Consider the following 14,557-nt stretch of genomic DNA (forward strand, 5'->3'; position numbering starts at 1 on the left):
GCAGCTCTGTTTCATGCCACCCAGCCTCTTTGGAGCTTCGTCTCCTTTCTGAAAATATGAATATGTATAAAACAGTTCCCTGCTTGGTGCAGCTTGAGTGGTGGACAAAGCAGAAGATTGCATATGGGTGCACAGCACAGAATTTATTTGCTTTATCTGTACAAGTTGCATTTCACTTCACCATGGTAGGCTTGCTATACTGTATTTCTGGAGCCTACCTGTTCCCCACAAAAGTGTCAGTTTTCTTCCTGACGAGAAAAGCTGAAATAAGTAGAACACCGTTTCCCTAGTATTTATCTGCCTTCTGAAGATATGAAAGCGTGTTCAGAGAATATAACAAAAAGGTAGATAAAATGCAAGTGATATTATGGAACTATCACCAAAAAAAGGTAGAAACAATTCAGTGATGCTAATCTTGAAATCCAATCAATCCAGCAACAGTACTGAAAGAAGTGCTGGGGTTTTTTTAGTCTTAGTATTTTCTCAGAGATTCATGGCAACCTTAAAGGAAAAGAGAACAATTACTGTTCTTTTGAGGGCACATACAATAGGACACTAAAATGTAAAAATGAGTTTTCTGTGTTGTGTAATATTATTCTGATAGAGGAAAAAACAGTTTGGGTTTTGGGTGGGTTTTTTTTAAACCTATGATTCACTAAAGAAGGTCTTACAAAGTCCTGTATTACTTGTTACAGATGCTTTTTTATGATGATTCATAGCTGTGACAATTCAGCCTATTGTTATCAAAACCACTTTGTGCAAATGCTCTGTGCTCCTTTTTTCCACTGACAATATGCAAACCCCTTCTTATATCACTCGGGATGTTCCACTATTTGAACTTTGAAATTTCTAGCTTCAGTCATCTGTTTAATCAATACATTTTATAAAACAACAATGCTTTAGGGTTGTTTTCTGCTGTTCCAGGCACCACTAGCGTAAGGAATGACAGCGGTTTTGTGGGTTTAAGTTTAAAACAGTGGTTTTACTAGCTGTTGCGGAAAAGTACAATTACGTTTCTTTTGTGTTTACATTCTGGATATGTTACAAAATGACTATAATTATGTAGAAAAGAAAGTGATGATTATATGGTTGGCTTTTTACATTTCAAACTATAAAAATATTATAACAACATTACATGTCTGAGTTACTCTAATAGAAAAGTGAAGGGTACGAGTTTCCTTCTGGCCTTCGATCAGGCTGTTTGTAGTATATTTCAGGTCAACCTCTGTAGGTTGTCACCACTGCAGTAAGCCCTCCAGAATCTACAAGATGACCACAGTAGATGATTTAGGCACCTAATAGGAATAAAAGAAAAATAGCTTTGGAAATATCATCTTTGTGTAAAAGGCATTAAATTAGCAAACAGCTAGAACCTTTGAAATACTGAAATGAGGCTGAATTGGTTTATCTGGCCTGGCAAAAAATACCTCATTTAAATCTCACCCCCAGTTAGATTTTGATCACTGACAAATTCAGACAAGAATCTTCTATGTATTATTGATAAAGAAAGAAAAACATGTAAGCAAACTGGGTATGTGTGTAGTTTTACCTGTTGCCTGGATGGGCAAATAGGTTTTTCTTGCATAGATTACTTTCATAGATTGCTTTCTTGGATAATAAAAGTTTTGCACCAGTGACACTGGTGAAAGAATTTTTTAAATGAGAAATACTCTTTGACCTGACCATGCTGTGGGTTCCAGCTCTATCAAGGTGCAAGAGAATGACCAAGGAGAGAAAAGTAGTAAAATGTTTTCTTTAAATAGAGTCATAGCCGTGATGCCCAGCAGTGGTAGATTCCCAGCTTCTGAACCAAGCAAAGTGAATAGCTCTGACAAGTGGCAGGCAAGTACACGGGGTGCCTGGGGCTTTCCTCTCTTCAGTGGAGAGAATAAGTGTCCTACTTAAAATTGCTACGGCCTAAGGAGCCTCACTGTGCCTAACTTTTCAGTCCTAGATAGGGGGATAATGTCAAATAAGTCATCCAACAAGTGCTTTGTTTGGGAAATGGAACCCAAAAGGAAATTTTAGAAATTTGTATCTTTAAAAGGTTTTTTTCAATGGAGCTCTTGTTTGAAACCTTTTTTCTTCTCTCTTATCAGCTTAGTTTTCCCTGTGAGCATAGAGTTCAAAATTTAACTGGGCAAAAAAATACAGAAAAGCTTCTTTCTTAATGTCAAGATAATCTCTTAAACATAAAACCCAGAGGATAACGATGTGGATGCTACCTCAAAAAATGGGTCAGCCATCACTCTTCTTAATAAAAGTTATATTCCATTCTTAGAGCACATCAGAAAAAACATAGTACTTTGATAGGAGTAAAAAACCACTGCCAAAACAGCAGGATGGATTTCAAATTATTTTTATTATTCCAATCCACCTTTGTTTCTCTGAAGTTTTGTTCTGGAAACTTTTCTGAGGCATGAGCCAGGTAAACTCTCTTCTACTATTCTTTCTTCCTAAAAGCTCATAACTTTATTTGTATCTGGAGTCATAAAACTACCTAATATCTTTCTCAATTACTGCCATGGGTTTTCTAGGCAACTGAAAACTTTTCCAGAACACCTTCTATGTTGCCCTTTCTTCATCTCTAAGAAGACAGTGATTATCTCGATCTATATTAACTAGAGGCACAGTGGTGAATTTCTTATGCCCTCCTTGCACTTATGCTCTGCCTGGCTCAGGGTGTAGGTACTGAATGTACTTACATGCTAATTCAGCACTTTGCTCCCCTGGAGAAAAGCTAAATAAAGTTTGAAAGTGGGGGGAAAAAAAGCATTTCTTTAGTAAATGAATGCAGCATTTTTTAGGTCAGACCCTCATTAGTGGAAATCAATGTATCATCATTGACTTCCATGGAGCTATGGCAAATTACATCAGCTCAGAGCCCATGTGCAGTGATGATATTTGCATTTGTTGAGGCTTTGAACAGGAGCTGTAAAGCTTTCCTATGGAACAGATTTGTTGCACTGGGAGTTCTTAAGACTTTCTGTTTGGAGTGTTTGGAATTTGCTGGTTTTCATATTTTCAATAGTACTATAAAGTATATTACTTGCTTGGCTGGGATTTCCTTATTAGCAATATTGAGCAGGAATTGTCTCGAATTAGTGTGAACTGATACACCTCTGTCCATTTTGCACATTTTAAAATTAATCTGTTTGATCAGAAACATGTCTACAGAAATTAATTAAATGACCACAGCTGTTACATATGAGTTCTTGAACCTGAAAGTTTGTCTATGCAAGTACTCATTTGAGAGGTATAATTCATTTGCATAAATATATTTGCAAATAAGTTTATTCTTTTGCCTTTCAGCAAAGCTAGTTTGAAAAGTATAGAAATTTTATCCCCCAAAATACAGGAAAATATTTGTCCTAAATTGTTTTCCTTTTTTTGACTGTCTCTAATACTAAGCCTATTTGATGGCAGATCATCATTGTCCATGTGAGTCACCACAGGGCTTATAACTGGTGGGCAAGCTGAGCTTCAGAAAAACACAAGTGGAGGTTATTTGCGTGCTGTGACAGCGACAAACACAAGCGCACAGCCTTCTATTCTGGAGAAATAAGGCTTAGGTCCTTTGAACCGCCTGTCCCAGAAGTCTCTAGAGAAGAGTATGAAAAAGGAGTAAGCACTTTCTGGACACAGATCTTCTTGGACATTGATTTAAGAATTATTCTTTCTGTGGATTCCTGACAGTAGTCCTTCTAAATGGAATACATTTGGAAGATTAAACCCCTTTCTCAGACATCCATCAGTCCCTCCCTGAGACCGTACCTGCTCAGGGCAGGGTTAGAGGACATGACTGAAAATGTGCCTATGACTAGTCAGTGTTTAATTCAACTCTGCCTGTTGCCTTTCCCATTGCCTTTGTCCTGATGCTTCAAGAAAACCAGAGGTAGCAGTGGAAGATTTGCTGAACGTCAGTAGTGTCACTTTAGCCTGAGTGAAAGGGAGCGTAAGAACCAGAGGTGATGTTGACATTTCGGTAGACCCACACAACTATTCCCATTTTCTGGCATCCACCTGCCTCTGACATCCATTGCGGTCTCTGCTGCTGCGTGCAGAGTGGGCCTTAGGATCTGGGAAATGGCCACCGATGATCTTTTTGGGTCAGGCTGTGCCAGATCAACCCAATCTGCCAGTAATCCATAGCTGGTGTGTTATGCAAAATTAACTTAAGAGGGAATTGTAAGAAAACAAAGAGAGCTCTCTCTCCCGAAGCACTTGCTTTGAAAAGACGGTCTTTTGCTGATGGTATTTTGTTTTGTGGTTTTTTTCAGTGTTGCCAGTGCTCTTGATTTGTTTGTATGCACAATGATATTTTGTGGTCTTTTGTAAAGCCCAGAGTCAAGTGAGCACATAAGAACCTCAGTTTTCATTGAAGAATGACTTAAAACAGACCTCATGTTGTAGGAAAAATAAAACCTAGAAGGCATGCCCTGATTGTACCGGGAAGGCTTGGTCACCAGAAAGGGATAGAAAATAATGCCTCTTTTATCACAAGGGGAGAAAAAACTCCTCTTTTCTTATTTTAATTCAAAGGAGGTTTTTCAGCTGTGGTTGTTTTTGGTGCCACAGCACTGGTGAGAAGTCCTAAGAAAATTTATATTCTGCATGTCTTTAAAGCTCATACAGTAGTAGTACAGTAGTACACATGGGGAGCTAAATCAGTGCTCTTCTTGTCCAGCTTGTTATTCTGGGACGAGGGGCTAGCTGAGTCTCTTCTTAACTTCTTGCACCCCATTTGCAAGCTCTCTGTGCAACGTATTCATATTAACCTAAGTGGAAGTCTTTTACTGGGAAAGGCTCGGTAGGCTTGCCTTTAAGTCTTCTTGGCTCCATCATCTAACTCGTAGTTTCATGGATTAATCAGGAGGCTCTGCAAACTAGAGCTGAAAGAGCAGATATATTGGCCAAGTTTTGTGTCTAGACAAACTTCCAATGCATCCACAGAAGCTCCACCACAGCCTGCTGAAACATTATCACAAGTGGCATTATTTCAATCTGTTTACAGTTTCTGCTCATTTCAAGTTCTTGTGTTGTTCTTACCACCCCAGTGCCTGAGCACCCTAAGGATGTACACTTAAATTCCAAAACTGACATGCATGAGAAGTAATGTGGTTACTCATTAATGCTAATTGGCTCCAAAAAACCCAAAAAGTTTTTAACAGAAATAGAGAGGAAAATATTCACCAAAGTGAAAAGAAAATCTTTTTAAGCATTCATCTTCCTTTCTCAGTGAAGAAGCTTCTGTCACTCACTTGCCTATCCTTGACGATCTTCATTTATAATATGCCTCTTTTTCAATTGTTTTCCCCAGCATTCTTATCAGTTTCACCTGATGAAACACCACAAGACAAAGACAGCAATTCTTGGTGGTTTGTTCTAGAGGATCTGCTGGTTTTGACCAGAGCTGGCAAACACATGTGCGTAGAAATAATACGGGAAGTGGGAACAGCTTAAACTGACCCTGTTCTCATTTCAACTGATTTCTCAATTTTTAATGAAACTGCCCCTCTTTTTCTGAAGAAAGATTTTTTTTTTTTTCCAGAACTGTCTAGTTCTTAAGCAGCATTGGATAAAGAAGATCATATGCACATGTAAAACTGAACATCAAAGTTAACTCTGTATTTTGCTGGTTTGATACTGTTCTCATTCTTCCAGTACCACAAAGAGCAGCAGATCACCTTAGAGCAGATTGTAATTCTTTTTTTCTTTTTTTTTTTTTCTTTTTCATGAGAAGGGATGGTATATTGAAGCTGTCTGAGCAATGGTTTGGGGTTTTTTTTGTAGTCTTAAGTGAAGTAAATATGACCATGGGGAGGAACCATCTTATCCCAATAGGACTGATGCTGATCTCTTTTGTGCCAAAGTAAATCAAGAATAATTTTACCAACATCAGTATAGCCATATCAGTACAATTCTAGTGGGAGTATGGAATATGGCACAGTATCTCTGTAAAGAATAATGAAAGATTGCAGTGGGAATTGTTGTGCCTGTGTATCTCTGCAGGAAATCAGTGGAATTTGGTATTTTAGATGGTTGAATAAAAGAAACTTCTAGTTTTAATTAATCAGGGCTGAGTTAATTAATCTGACATGTGACAGAACACTGTGAAACTTCAACCGTGTCATCTGAGACTGGACTGAATACCGCTGCTCTGGAAAGGAAAAATGTTTTTCAAATCTGCCGTTAATATGATAATGGTTGGCAGCATTTGGGCAGGATGGGAACTGACATGAAAGCAAATTGGAAATAGAGGCTGCTGCTCTGTCTCAAACGGGGCTGTTACGTGGTGCAGAGCAACTCTTTCTGTGTGTGTTTATGAAGGAAACCAGGAAACGGCAAGATAATTTTGTTAGCACAAGCAACTTTTTTGCATTCTACATGGCTGACGGTCTCTTCGCTCAAAGTGCAGGAATGATTTCTGAAAAAAAAGTGGCCGTTTAAACTGTTTAAACAACTGACTGGGAAGCGGTGGGCTGCTTTTATGGGCTGTACAGAGAGATAGACGGTGCATCCATCCCCACAGCGCTGCCTCATGCGCCTGGCAGCCGTCCCTTGCTGCGCCTGTGGAAAACTCCCGTTCCCCCCCCAGCTGCAGGCGTTGCGTGGGGCAGCTGCAGCAGCCAGGAGAGACGAGGGCTGGGGAGGCGACGTACTGGGATCGAAGGTTGCTGCCTTTGAGGGAGGGGGCTTAAATCACGTCCCAGGAGGGTCGCTGCAGGATTACGTTGTTTTCACTGCCTGCCTGGAAACATGCTAAAACCCTTCGTGTTGAGATGTGAAACTGCAGAAAACACAGATGAAGTAAATAAGCTGTCCAGTCAGAGAAATTAGAACTGCAAAATAAGAATTCATCTAATTTACACGCTTTATCAGCTTAGGCAGAGAAGGTGGTCAAGGAGAGACATTAACTCATTTTGTAATTGGCATATGCTTCATTCCCAAATGAGAAAAAACCTTACTTTAATGGGCAAGGTACTGAAAAGATAAGCCATCATGGTACTTGCAATGAGAATGTATTTACTGCTCTCTACAGTCTGTGCACCTTTGTAGGTCAGCCTAGGCGTGTGAAGTTACGTCTGCGCGAGGCTGGACTCCCTCTGGAAAGCTGATGGGGCTGAGCAGCTTTGGGCTGAGCACATACGATCTGGGTTGGGATTCAGAGTACTGCTGTGTGGCTTTCACTCAGAAAGATAAGAAACTCTTTCCCCCTATCAATACCTAGCATTTTGTTGAAATCAGGTCTGCAAGCAGTGTTTGATCTGTCAGAGGAACCAGGACTTCTGCTCAGCAGAGTCACCTGGAGGGGGTAAGGGCCTCGGGGTGCCTCTTGTCCAAACTCCCGCTGAAAGCAGGGAGCTCAACCTCCTCCTGTCGAGTTTTGAATATCTCCAAGGATGGAGATTCCACAGCCTCCCCGGGCAACCTGCTCCAGCTGACCACCTTCACAGTGAATTTTTTTTTTCTTTTTATTCGGCCAGAATTTCCCGTGTTGCATGTGGTGACCGGTGCTTGTTGCCCTCCCACTCTGCACCTTTGAGGAGAGTCTGGTTCCATCTTCTCCACACCCTCCTCTTAGGTGACTGCAGACCACAGCAAGGTCTCTCATTAGCCTTCCCTTCTTAAGGCTGAACAAACCCAGTTCTCTCGTCCTCCCCTTGTATGTCATATGCTCCAGTAATGGGTCTTCTAGTGGGTTTTCTTGCCTCTTTTTAAAAAATCCACATAACTGGAATATTTGGAAGCTGCAGTTAAGAAGGCAGGACACAGGACCAAATATACAGCTACCCGCACACTGCCTAACATTAAAATAAAGAAGAGCTTGCCCGTGAACTTGAGTTTATGAATTAGGAAAGACAGAGTACCCATGACATAGGAGCGAAGAAACCCTTACGGTAGTTTTTCAGCTGTTGTCTCCCACTTACAGATTGTATCAGGCACTACACGGTAAGATGTAGTAAGTAGCTCCGAAGAGATGGAGCATTCATATGTATTCAGGTTTTGAAGGGAAAAACTTCCGTGGCACTAATCAAAATATATGCTGATTTTACCCTCTTCCTTTTGCCCCCAAATAATTAGTGTTACAAATACATGTATTTAAATACATGTGAACATAGAAATACATCTATTATGAGAAATATCTTCATAACAAATATCTCCTTTTTAAATATAGGTACCTTAACTGCGTTCATGAAATCTTTGGACAGAGTTGTCACTTTGTAGTGCGCTGCTGAGCATGTGTGAGTCCCACTGGCCCTCCTTGCCTTCTCACTGTCACACAAAGCTGCCAAGGGTCAGCCTGTGTCGCAGCCTTCCCTTCCCAGGGAGCACGGTGTACCCCTGCTGCCGGGGCTGTGACACGAACGGTGTCATAGCTCCATCCGTGCCTTGTACCCTTTTGCACTGTCTTTCGTGTTCGTGTGGTAGAAAGGCATCTCTCTGCACACAGCCGTGGATGCTGGGCCGCTGGCTGCTCCTTTTTTCTGACTCTCATAGGAAACCGATTGCCTGCTAAGAAAAGTCACGTTGGCCTTGTGTCTGCAGGGGGGTCTCCCCTCAAGAGGAAGTTCCCTATTTATTTCCTCCAAGAACTAGTGATTTCCTCATAAAACTGACCCATTTCCATGTGCCAGAGTTCCAGCTGCTGTAACTGGCTGTACAGTTGTGTTAATGTGCTGAATTTACGTTAGCAAAGCGGCTACCCATGTCCCAGGTAGCAATTTGTATTGAATAACTATTGCAGAGCTGGTGCACAAGAGCCCACACAAATTGTAGGTGATACGTATATATTGCATATATGGAATGTGGTGGAGTAAAGATATATACATGCTTTTTTGTGGTACTTTGAACAGTACTCAGGCATAAATGAGGTTTTGTTTGTTGTACATACCACTGTTGAAGGGTACTTTGAGAAAGCTTGTTCATGACTCTCTCATTCTTGTTTTTCTTATTAAACATTTATTACAATAGAGCCTTGCTATTTCAGACTGCTGCCTTGAGAGATTTACTGCACGTTTCACACCTTTTTTCCTGTAATTTTAGTCTGAGAATTTTTTTGACTTGTTGTAACCTTCTTAGTGTAGACACGCTGCACTAAGTTGACACCATAGTAACACGTTACTCCTCATTGATTCCACTTTTTGCCTGACAGTTAAACAGGAGAAGCAGGATGTTTGTGCTTATTTTGAAATGTGGACACACTAGCACAATGTGTTTACCAACCTCTATTACACATTGATGCAAATAGTCCAAGTCGTGTTTTGTCAAACTCAGATTTGAATTCAAAAGGAAAAAAATGTATTTTTTTAAAAATGCAGGTTGCTAGTCTTCAGCTTTTTGGAAGCAAATTATTGAGCTGCTTGAAATTCATTCCATCATGCAACCAAAATTTAACTTGGAACTGAAAAGCTGGTGATGAACACAGAGGTGTGGCGGTCATGATGACATGCCATGGCCTCACACGTCTCTCAAACATTTCGAATAACAGCTGAATACGTAGTATGTGACCTGTCAAAATTTGCAAGAATGAAGAGTTGTTTCCCTGAGGGTAATTGTGCTTCATCCATATGTGGCAGGTGGAAGAAGGAATCTATAGAAATTCCTCCCAGATTTCATCAAGAGTTCCTGGACTGCGTGCGGTCAGCTCTGCAGGTCTGTGCTGGAGGGCTTCCCAATGCCACTGCCCTAAGGCAATCTGTCAGAAAGGTTTACCCCGGAGATACAAACACCAGAAGCTCTGGCTTCTCAGAAGTTGGGGCAATCTGATTGTCAGGGTTGGACAGATGCCATAGGCTCAGAAATTTAGGGTTATTCTGAAAGTGATTTTCATGAAGCAGAGGGAAGCCAGGAGGTGAAAAATCTGTGTAAGTGAGAACCCCAGATATTTCAGATATTTCTTTTTTATTTTATTCTTTGTCCCCAGCACATAATTACAGCTCACTGTGTGTGTTTTTACGGCGTTCATGGCAAATCGATTGGTTTTGTAGGGACCAGCTCTGACTGTGTCCTGAACCTGCCAGAGCAGCCCCGACACTTTCTGCCAGGACAGCCCCCTCACCGCCAGGGAAGCAGCTATCGCTGCTCTCTGTGCTGTTTTCACAGCAGTGTCCAGAAGGAAATGTAGCCAGTTGGTGGCTTCTTATTGACCTTACCTTTTACATAGGTTCCAGTTAAAATACTAAGATGTGAAATGCTTTAGAAGGATGCACATTAACTATTATGTAGTATCTGGATGTGGGCTCAAAATAGCACTAGAACCAAAGAACGAAGTAGTGTTTGTTAGGTCTTAGTCTGAATGACTTTTGGTGTTCAGACCTACCTCAGGTAGTTACTATTGCAAGAGACCACCTTGACAAGTAAAAGAGAAAAAACATCCGCCCTTTGAGATTTAGTGCTTTCTGTCTCACTCTGTTAAAGCAGCAAGTATGATTCAGCTGTCATGGTTTAATATCTAACTCATTTTATTTTACATTACAATGGACTAGGTGTATGCACATGACCATTTTTTGTGTATTATTTGAGGGAGAGTAACTTTCATGTGTGAAGAAAGAGATCACTTCTTAAAATGTACAAGTGTTATTTGGTTGCTATTTTCTGAACAACAACAACAAAAAAACCCAACAAAAAAAAACAACAAAAAATTTGAATATTTCTTTTAAAATTCTGCCTTTCCAGAATCAGGACACTCTTGTCTTTTCATCTGTTTTTATAAGATTTCTTGCAGAGCGCTTTCTTGAAACACAGACAAAAAAATGCATCTAGCAGATTCAGAGAAGGAAACCAGTAAACCAGCTCAGGTTCATTATTAAAACCAAACAAACATAACCTTCAGCAGATCTTAGTTTTTGGTGTGCCTTGACTTACGATTTTAACAGTCGGGCATCCACAATACTGGGCGCTGGTGCAGCCACAGAGCTACGCAGCATCTAGCTGCCCTCGGTAGGAGTGGAACCAGCTCAGCCTGGACCAGTGCAAACCTTTATGCAACGCAGGTGACTCCTCTTGCATAGTTTCTAATGAGAGACAATATGCTTTGCTTTGAATTCAATGAGCTTTTGAAATGCTTTTAAGTCATCGAAGGGCTGAGTAAGCGGTTTTCTCTCTTAATGGAGAGGAACGATACGACTACATCAATTGGTTATTCTCGTATCGTGTAGTCCTTCTCTCCTCCTGTCTCTCTACTAAGTGAACGGAGGAAAGGCCGGAGGTGCACCGTAAGGGCATGTGGGAGTATGTGAGGACTGCAGCTGGCTGGGATATGCTCAAGCAACTCTGTAGGACAGAAGATGTCGAGCCTGGCAAGGTCTAGTCCCTGCCACCTATGGGGAGTGATGTCCACGTGAACTATGGCCGGGGTGATGCCCAGGACACATGGGGAACCAACCAGCTCGTTTCAAACGGGAGCCCAGCAGCAAAGTAACATGACGCAAGTGGGAACAGTCAGAGGACCAGGACTCAGCAGCAATTCATGGACCAAAAACGTAGCTAAGGCTTTACATGCAGGAACTGCTTGGACCCCTAAAAATTTTGATTATTCTCTCTTGATAAAGCCCCTGGATATGTCTGAGTGTATCATCTAGCTTATAAAGAAAGCAGCTAGAAGGTTTTTTTGTGCAAAAAAAGTGTGCTGGGTTTGTCTAGGATAGAGTTAATTTTCTTCATAGTAGCTGGTATCATGCAGCTATGGTTTGGATTTGGGCTGAAAACAGTGTTGATAACACAGGGATGTGTTCGTTGCTGCCGAGCAGTGCTCACCCAGAGCCAAGGGCTTTGCTGCTTCTCCCCCCACCCCACCAGCGAGGAGACTGGGGGGGCACAAGGAGCTGGGAGGGGACACAGCCGGGACAGCTGACCCCGACTGACCCAGGGGGTATCCCAGACCACAGGACGTCAGGCTCAGCATATACAGCTGGGGGAAGAAGAAGGAAAGGGGGGATGTTGGGAGTGATGGCGTTTGTCTTCCCAAGTCCCCGTCAGGTGTGCTGGAGCCCTGCTGTCCTGGAGATGGCTGAACACCTGCCTGCCCAGGGGAAGCAGTGAATTAATTCCTTGTTTTGCTTTGCTTGCATGCGCGGCTTTTGCTTTACCTATTAAACTGTCTTTATCTCAGCCCACAAGTTTTCTCGCTTTTACCCTTCCGATTCTCTCCCCTGTCTCACTGTGAGGGAGGCGAGCAAGCAGCTGCGCGGTGCTTAGTTGCCAGCTGGCGTTAAACCACAACAAAGAGTGACACAACTTACTGGTTAATAGTGTTGACACTAACGCTAGCATCCTTACAAGACAAGCAATCAGTCTGTTGAAAGGAATCCTACTCTGGGAAAGAACTAAAAGTGGTTGGATCTACCATATCCTTTTGCCCTCTTGTGGGGCATGGAGACCCCTACGGATCCTGGGGATGGAGTCTGAAAGGACACATTGACCAAAGAACCTGGTCTTAGGTAGAACAGGTAAATACATGTCGAAAATGGACAGTCACTAAACAAAAATCTTAGTGTTCTCATTAACACAAGGAGTTCAATTAGAAGTCAAATAAGAAAAAAAAACCCCTATGTTACCTCACTTCATTTGATTTTTCACTTCATATGTAGTCATTTAAACTGTTTACAATAAATAAATTGATGACATTTGTGATCTTTATATATAATTACATATATTGATATTTGCATATATTCCATGTTGAATTGTAGCTTTTATTGGTAGGTCTGTCATTCCTGAAACTTATTGTTTATAATCAATATGAGATTTCATCAAGTAACAGAAGAGAAAGCCTATCTATTACTAAGTTTGAAAACAATCTGTTCTTGGCAGAATATGTGTGTTCATTTAAACTGAACAGTATCCATTTTATAAATAAGTCTACATACTGTCAACACATTATTGACTAGTCTCCTTAAGCTTGATGAGAAACCAGTCCATTCTGCAATTACAGAATGCCTAGAAAATGATAGGACTTAGAGCACCATTATTCTTAGGGAGCTTGAGTACTGCGCTGGAAAATTTTATGTTATTTAAGGCATGTTATACACTTATAGGAAAGAGGGCAAATGTATATATGCAGCTTTCCTCCAAAAGTGTTTTCAAATCTCCCTCCTTTTCTCTAAAACCTCAAAAGTAGTACGGATTGTCAAAGCACAGCCCTTAGAATACATTTTATTTACCTTGTAATCAACTTAGCTGAAAATCCTGTAACGCAGAGCATGACTTATTTGGGATACATCAAGAGCCCTTGAGAGCTCCCTCTTAAGGGGTTTATCACATTTGCTTCCCTCACTGTCTGTGTCGCGCACATGAGTGACGGCAAACGCTGTTTGGATCTAACGCTACGATCTATATCTCTGAGTATCACTGACATCAGAGGAATCAGATGCTTCTGATCCAAAGTCCCATTCACACCTCTGAGAGAGGAGTTCATTTATCTTTCTCAGGTGACTATTAATCTCATTGCCAGGGAGAGCTTGTATACTCGCAGAGAAGTTTTGTAGGGTTGGTGTGTCTGTTTGTTTGTTTGTTTTCTGGAGCCAACCTACCAGGGTTCAAAGATTCTGTTCATGATACTGGCATGATTTCACAGAGCAGTAGTTGAGAGGTTTTATTAGTTATTACAGCTGAACATTTACTCTATGAAACCGAGCTATCAAAAGAGGGCTTTTGGGACATTATCAGTTTGGTCTAATGTATGAGCTGGAATTATTGTATCATTATAATATGCTGCTTGGTGTCTTTTGCCATTGATTTGCCTACATTTTTTGAAGTTGCTCAATCAGAAGCCATTTATCTGATAAATTATTAACAACTAAATGTTTCTGATGGAAAAACAAATAATTCAGCATTGTAAATCATGTATCATACAGGCAAAAGCAGTCAGAAGTAAACTGTTCTTGAGCCAAGTAGTTTATGTAATGTAGATGGAAATTACATAGTGAAATAAACACTTCATTGCAAAGAAAGGATGGCTGTTATTTTCCTAGACTTATACCAGATTCTGCAGTTTCTGCACTGTACGTTTCTACATCCTTTTATTGGTGCATCAAACACAAAACAACAAAATCTAGTTTCACGTCTCCAAAGGCATCTGCACTTGTTAGACTCCAGCCATACTACAAGGTGCTCAAACTGGTCATTCTGTGTAATATTTCTGTAGAAACCTTTTGATTTAATTCTGCTTCTCCACTCAGAAGTATTTTGTCCTGATTAACGGAATAATTACAGAGTTAATGTCTTCTGGCAGGTCACATCAGCATTGATGATTTTGAGGGCTTAATTGTATTCCAGATTCCTTGGGGCCTGATTTACTTTGAAAGAAAGTAGATATGTTCATGCCTAAAGCTAGAAATTGTAGTACAGGGTTTGCAATTAAATACCATATTCACGTTTGTGTCTGTGTCACATTTCTTCAATATGGAGGCATAGATAGATTATAAAAAAAACAGAAAACAGAAAAAAACCCAAGAACAGTCAAACAATTCTCACTAAATACTATTAACATTTTCTCCAGATGGGTCTGGCATTGTTCTCAGTATAAAACTATTTTTTCCAGTGATTTACAAAACGG

At 40.8% G+C, this 14,557-nt stretch overlaps 1 protein-coding gene across 6 annotated transcripts in view; it reads left to right on the forward strand.

Annotated features, from left to right (window-relative positions):
• The window catches only part of HS3ST5 (heparan sulfate-glucosamine 3-sulfotransferase 5), a 198,018-nt gene that overhangs the window by 88,565 nt on the left and 94,896 nt on the right, over positions 1–14,557 (forward strand). The gene's annotated exons all lie outside the window — the stretch shown is intronic.

This window comes from Accipiter gentilis, chromosome 15 (genome assembly GCF_929443795.1).
Source record: "Accipiter gentilis chromosome 15, bAccGen1.1, whole genome shotgun sequence".
Classification (NCBI taxonomy): Eukaryota; Metazoa; Chordata; class Aves; order Accipitriformes; family Accipitridae; genus Astur; species Astur gentilis.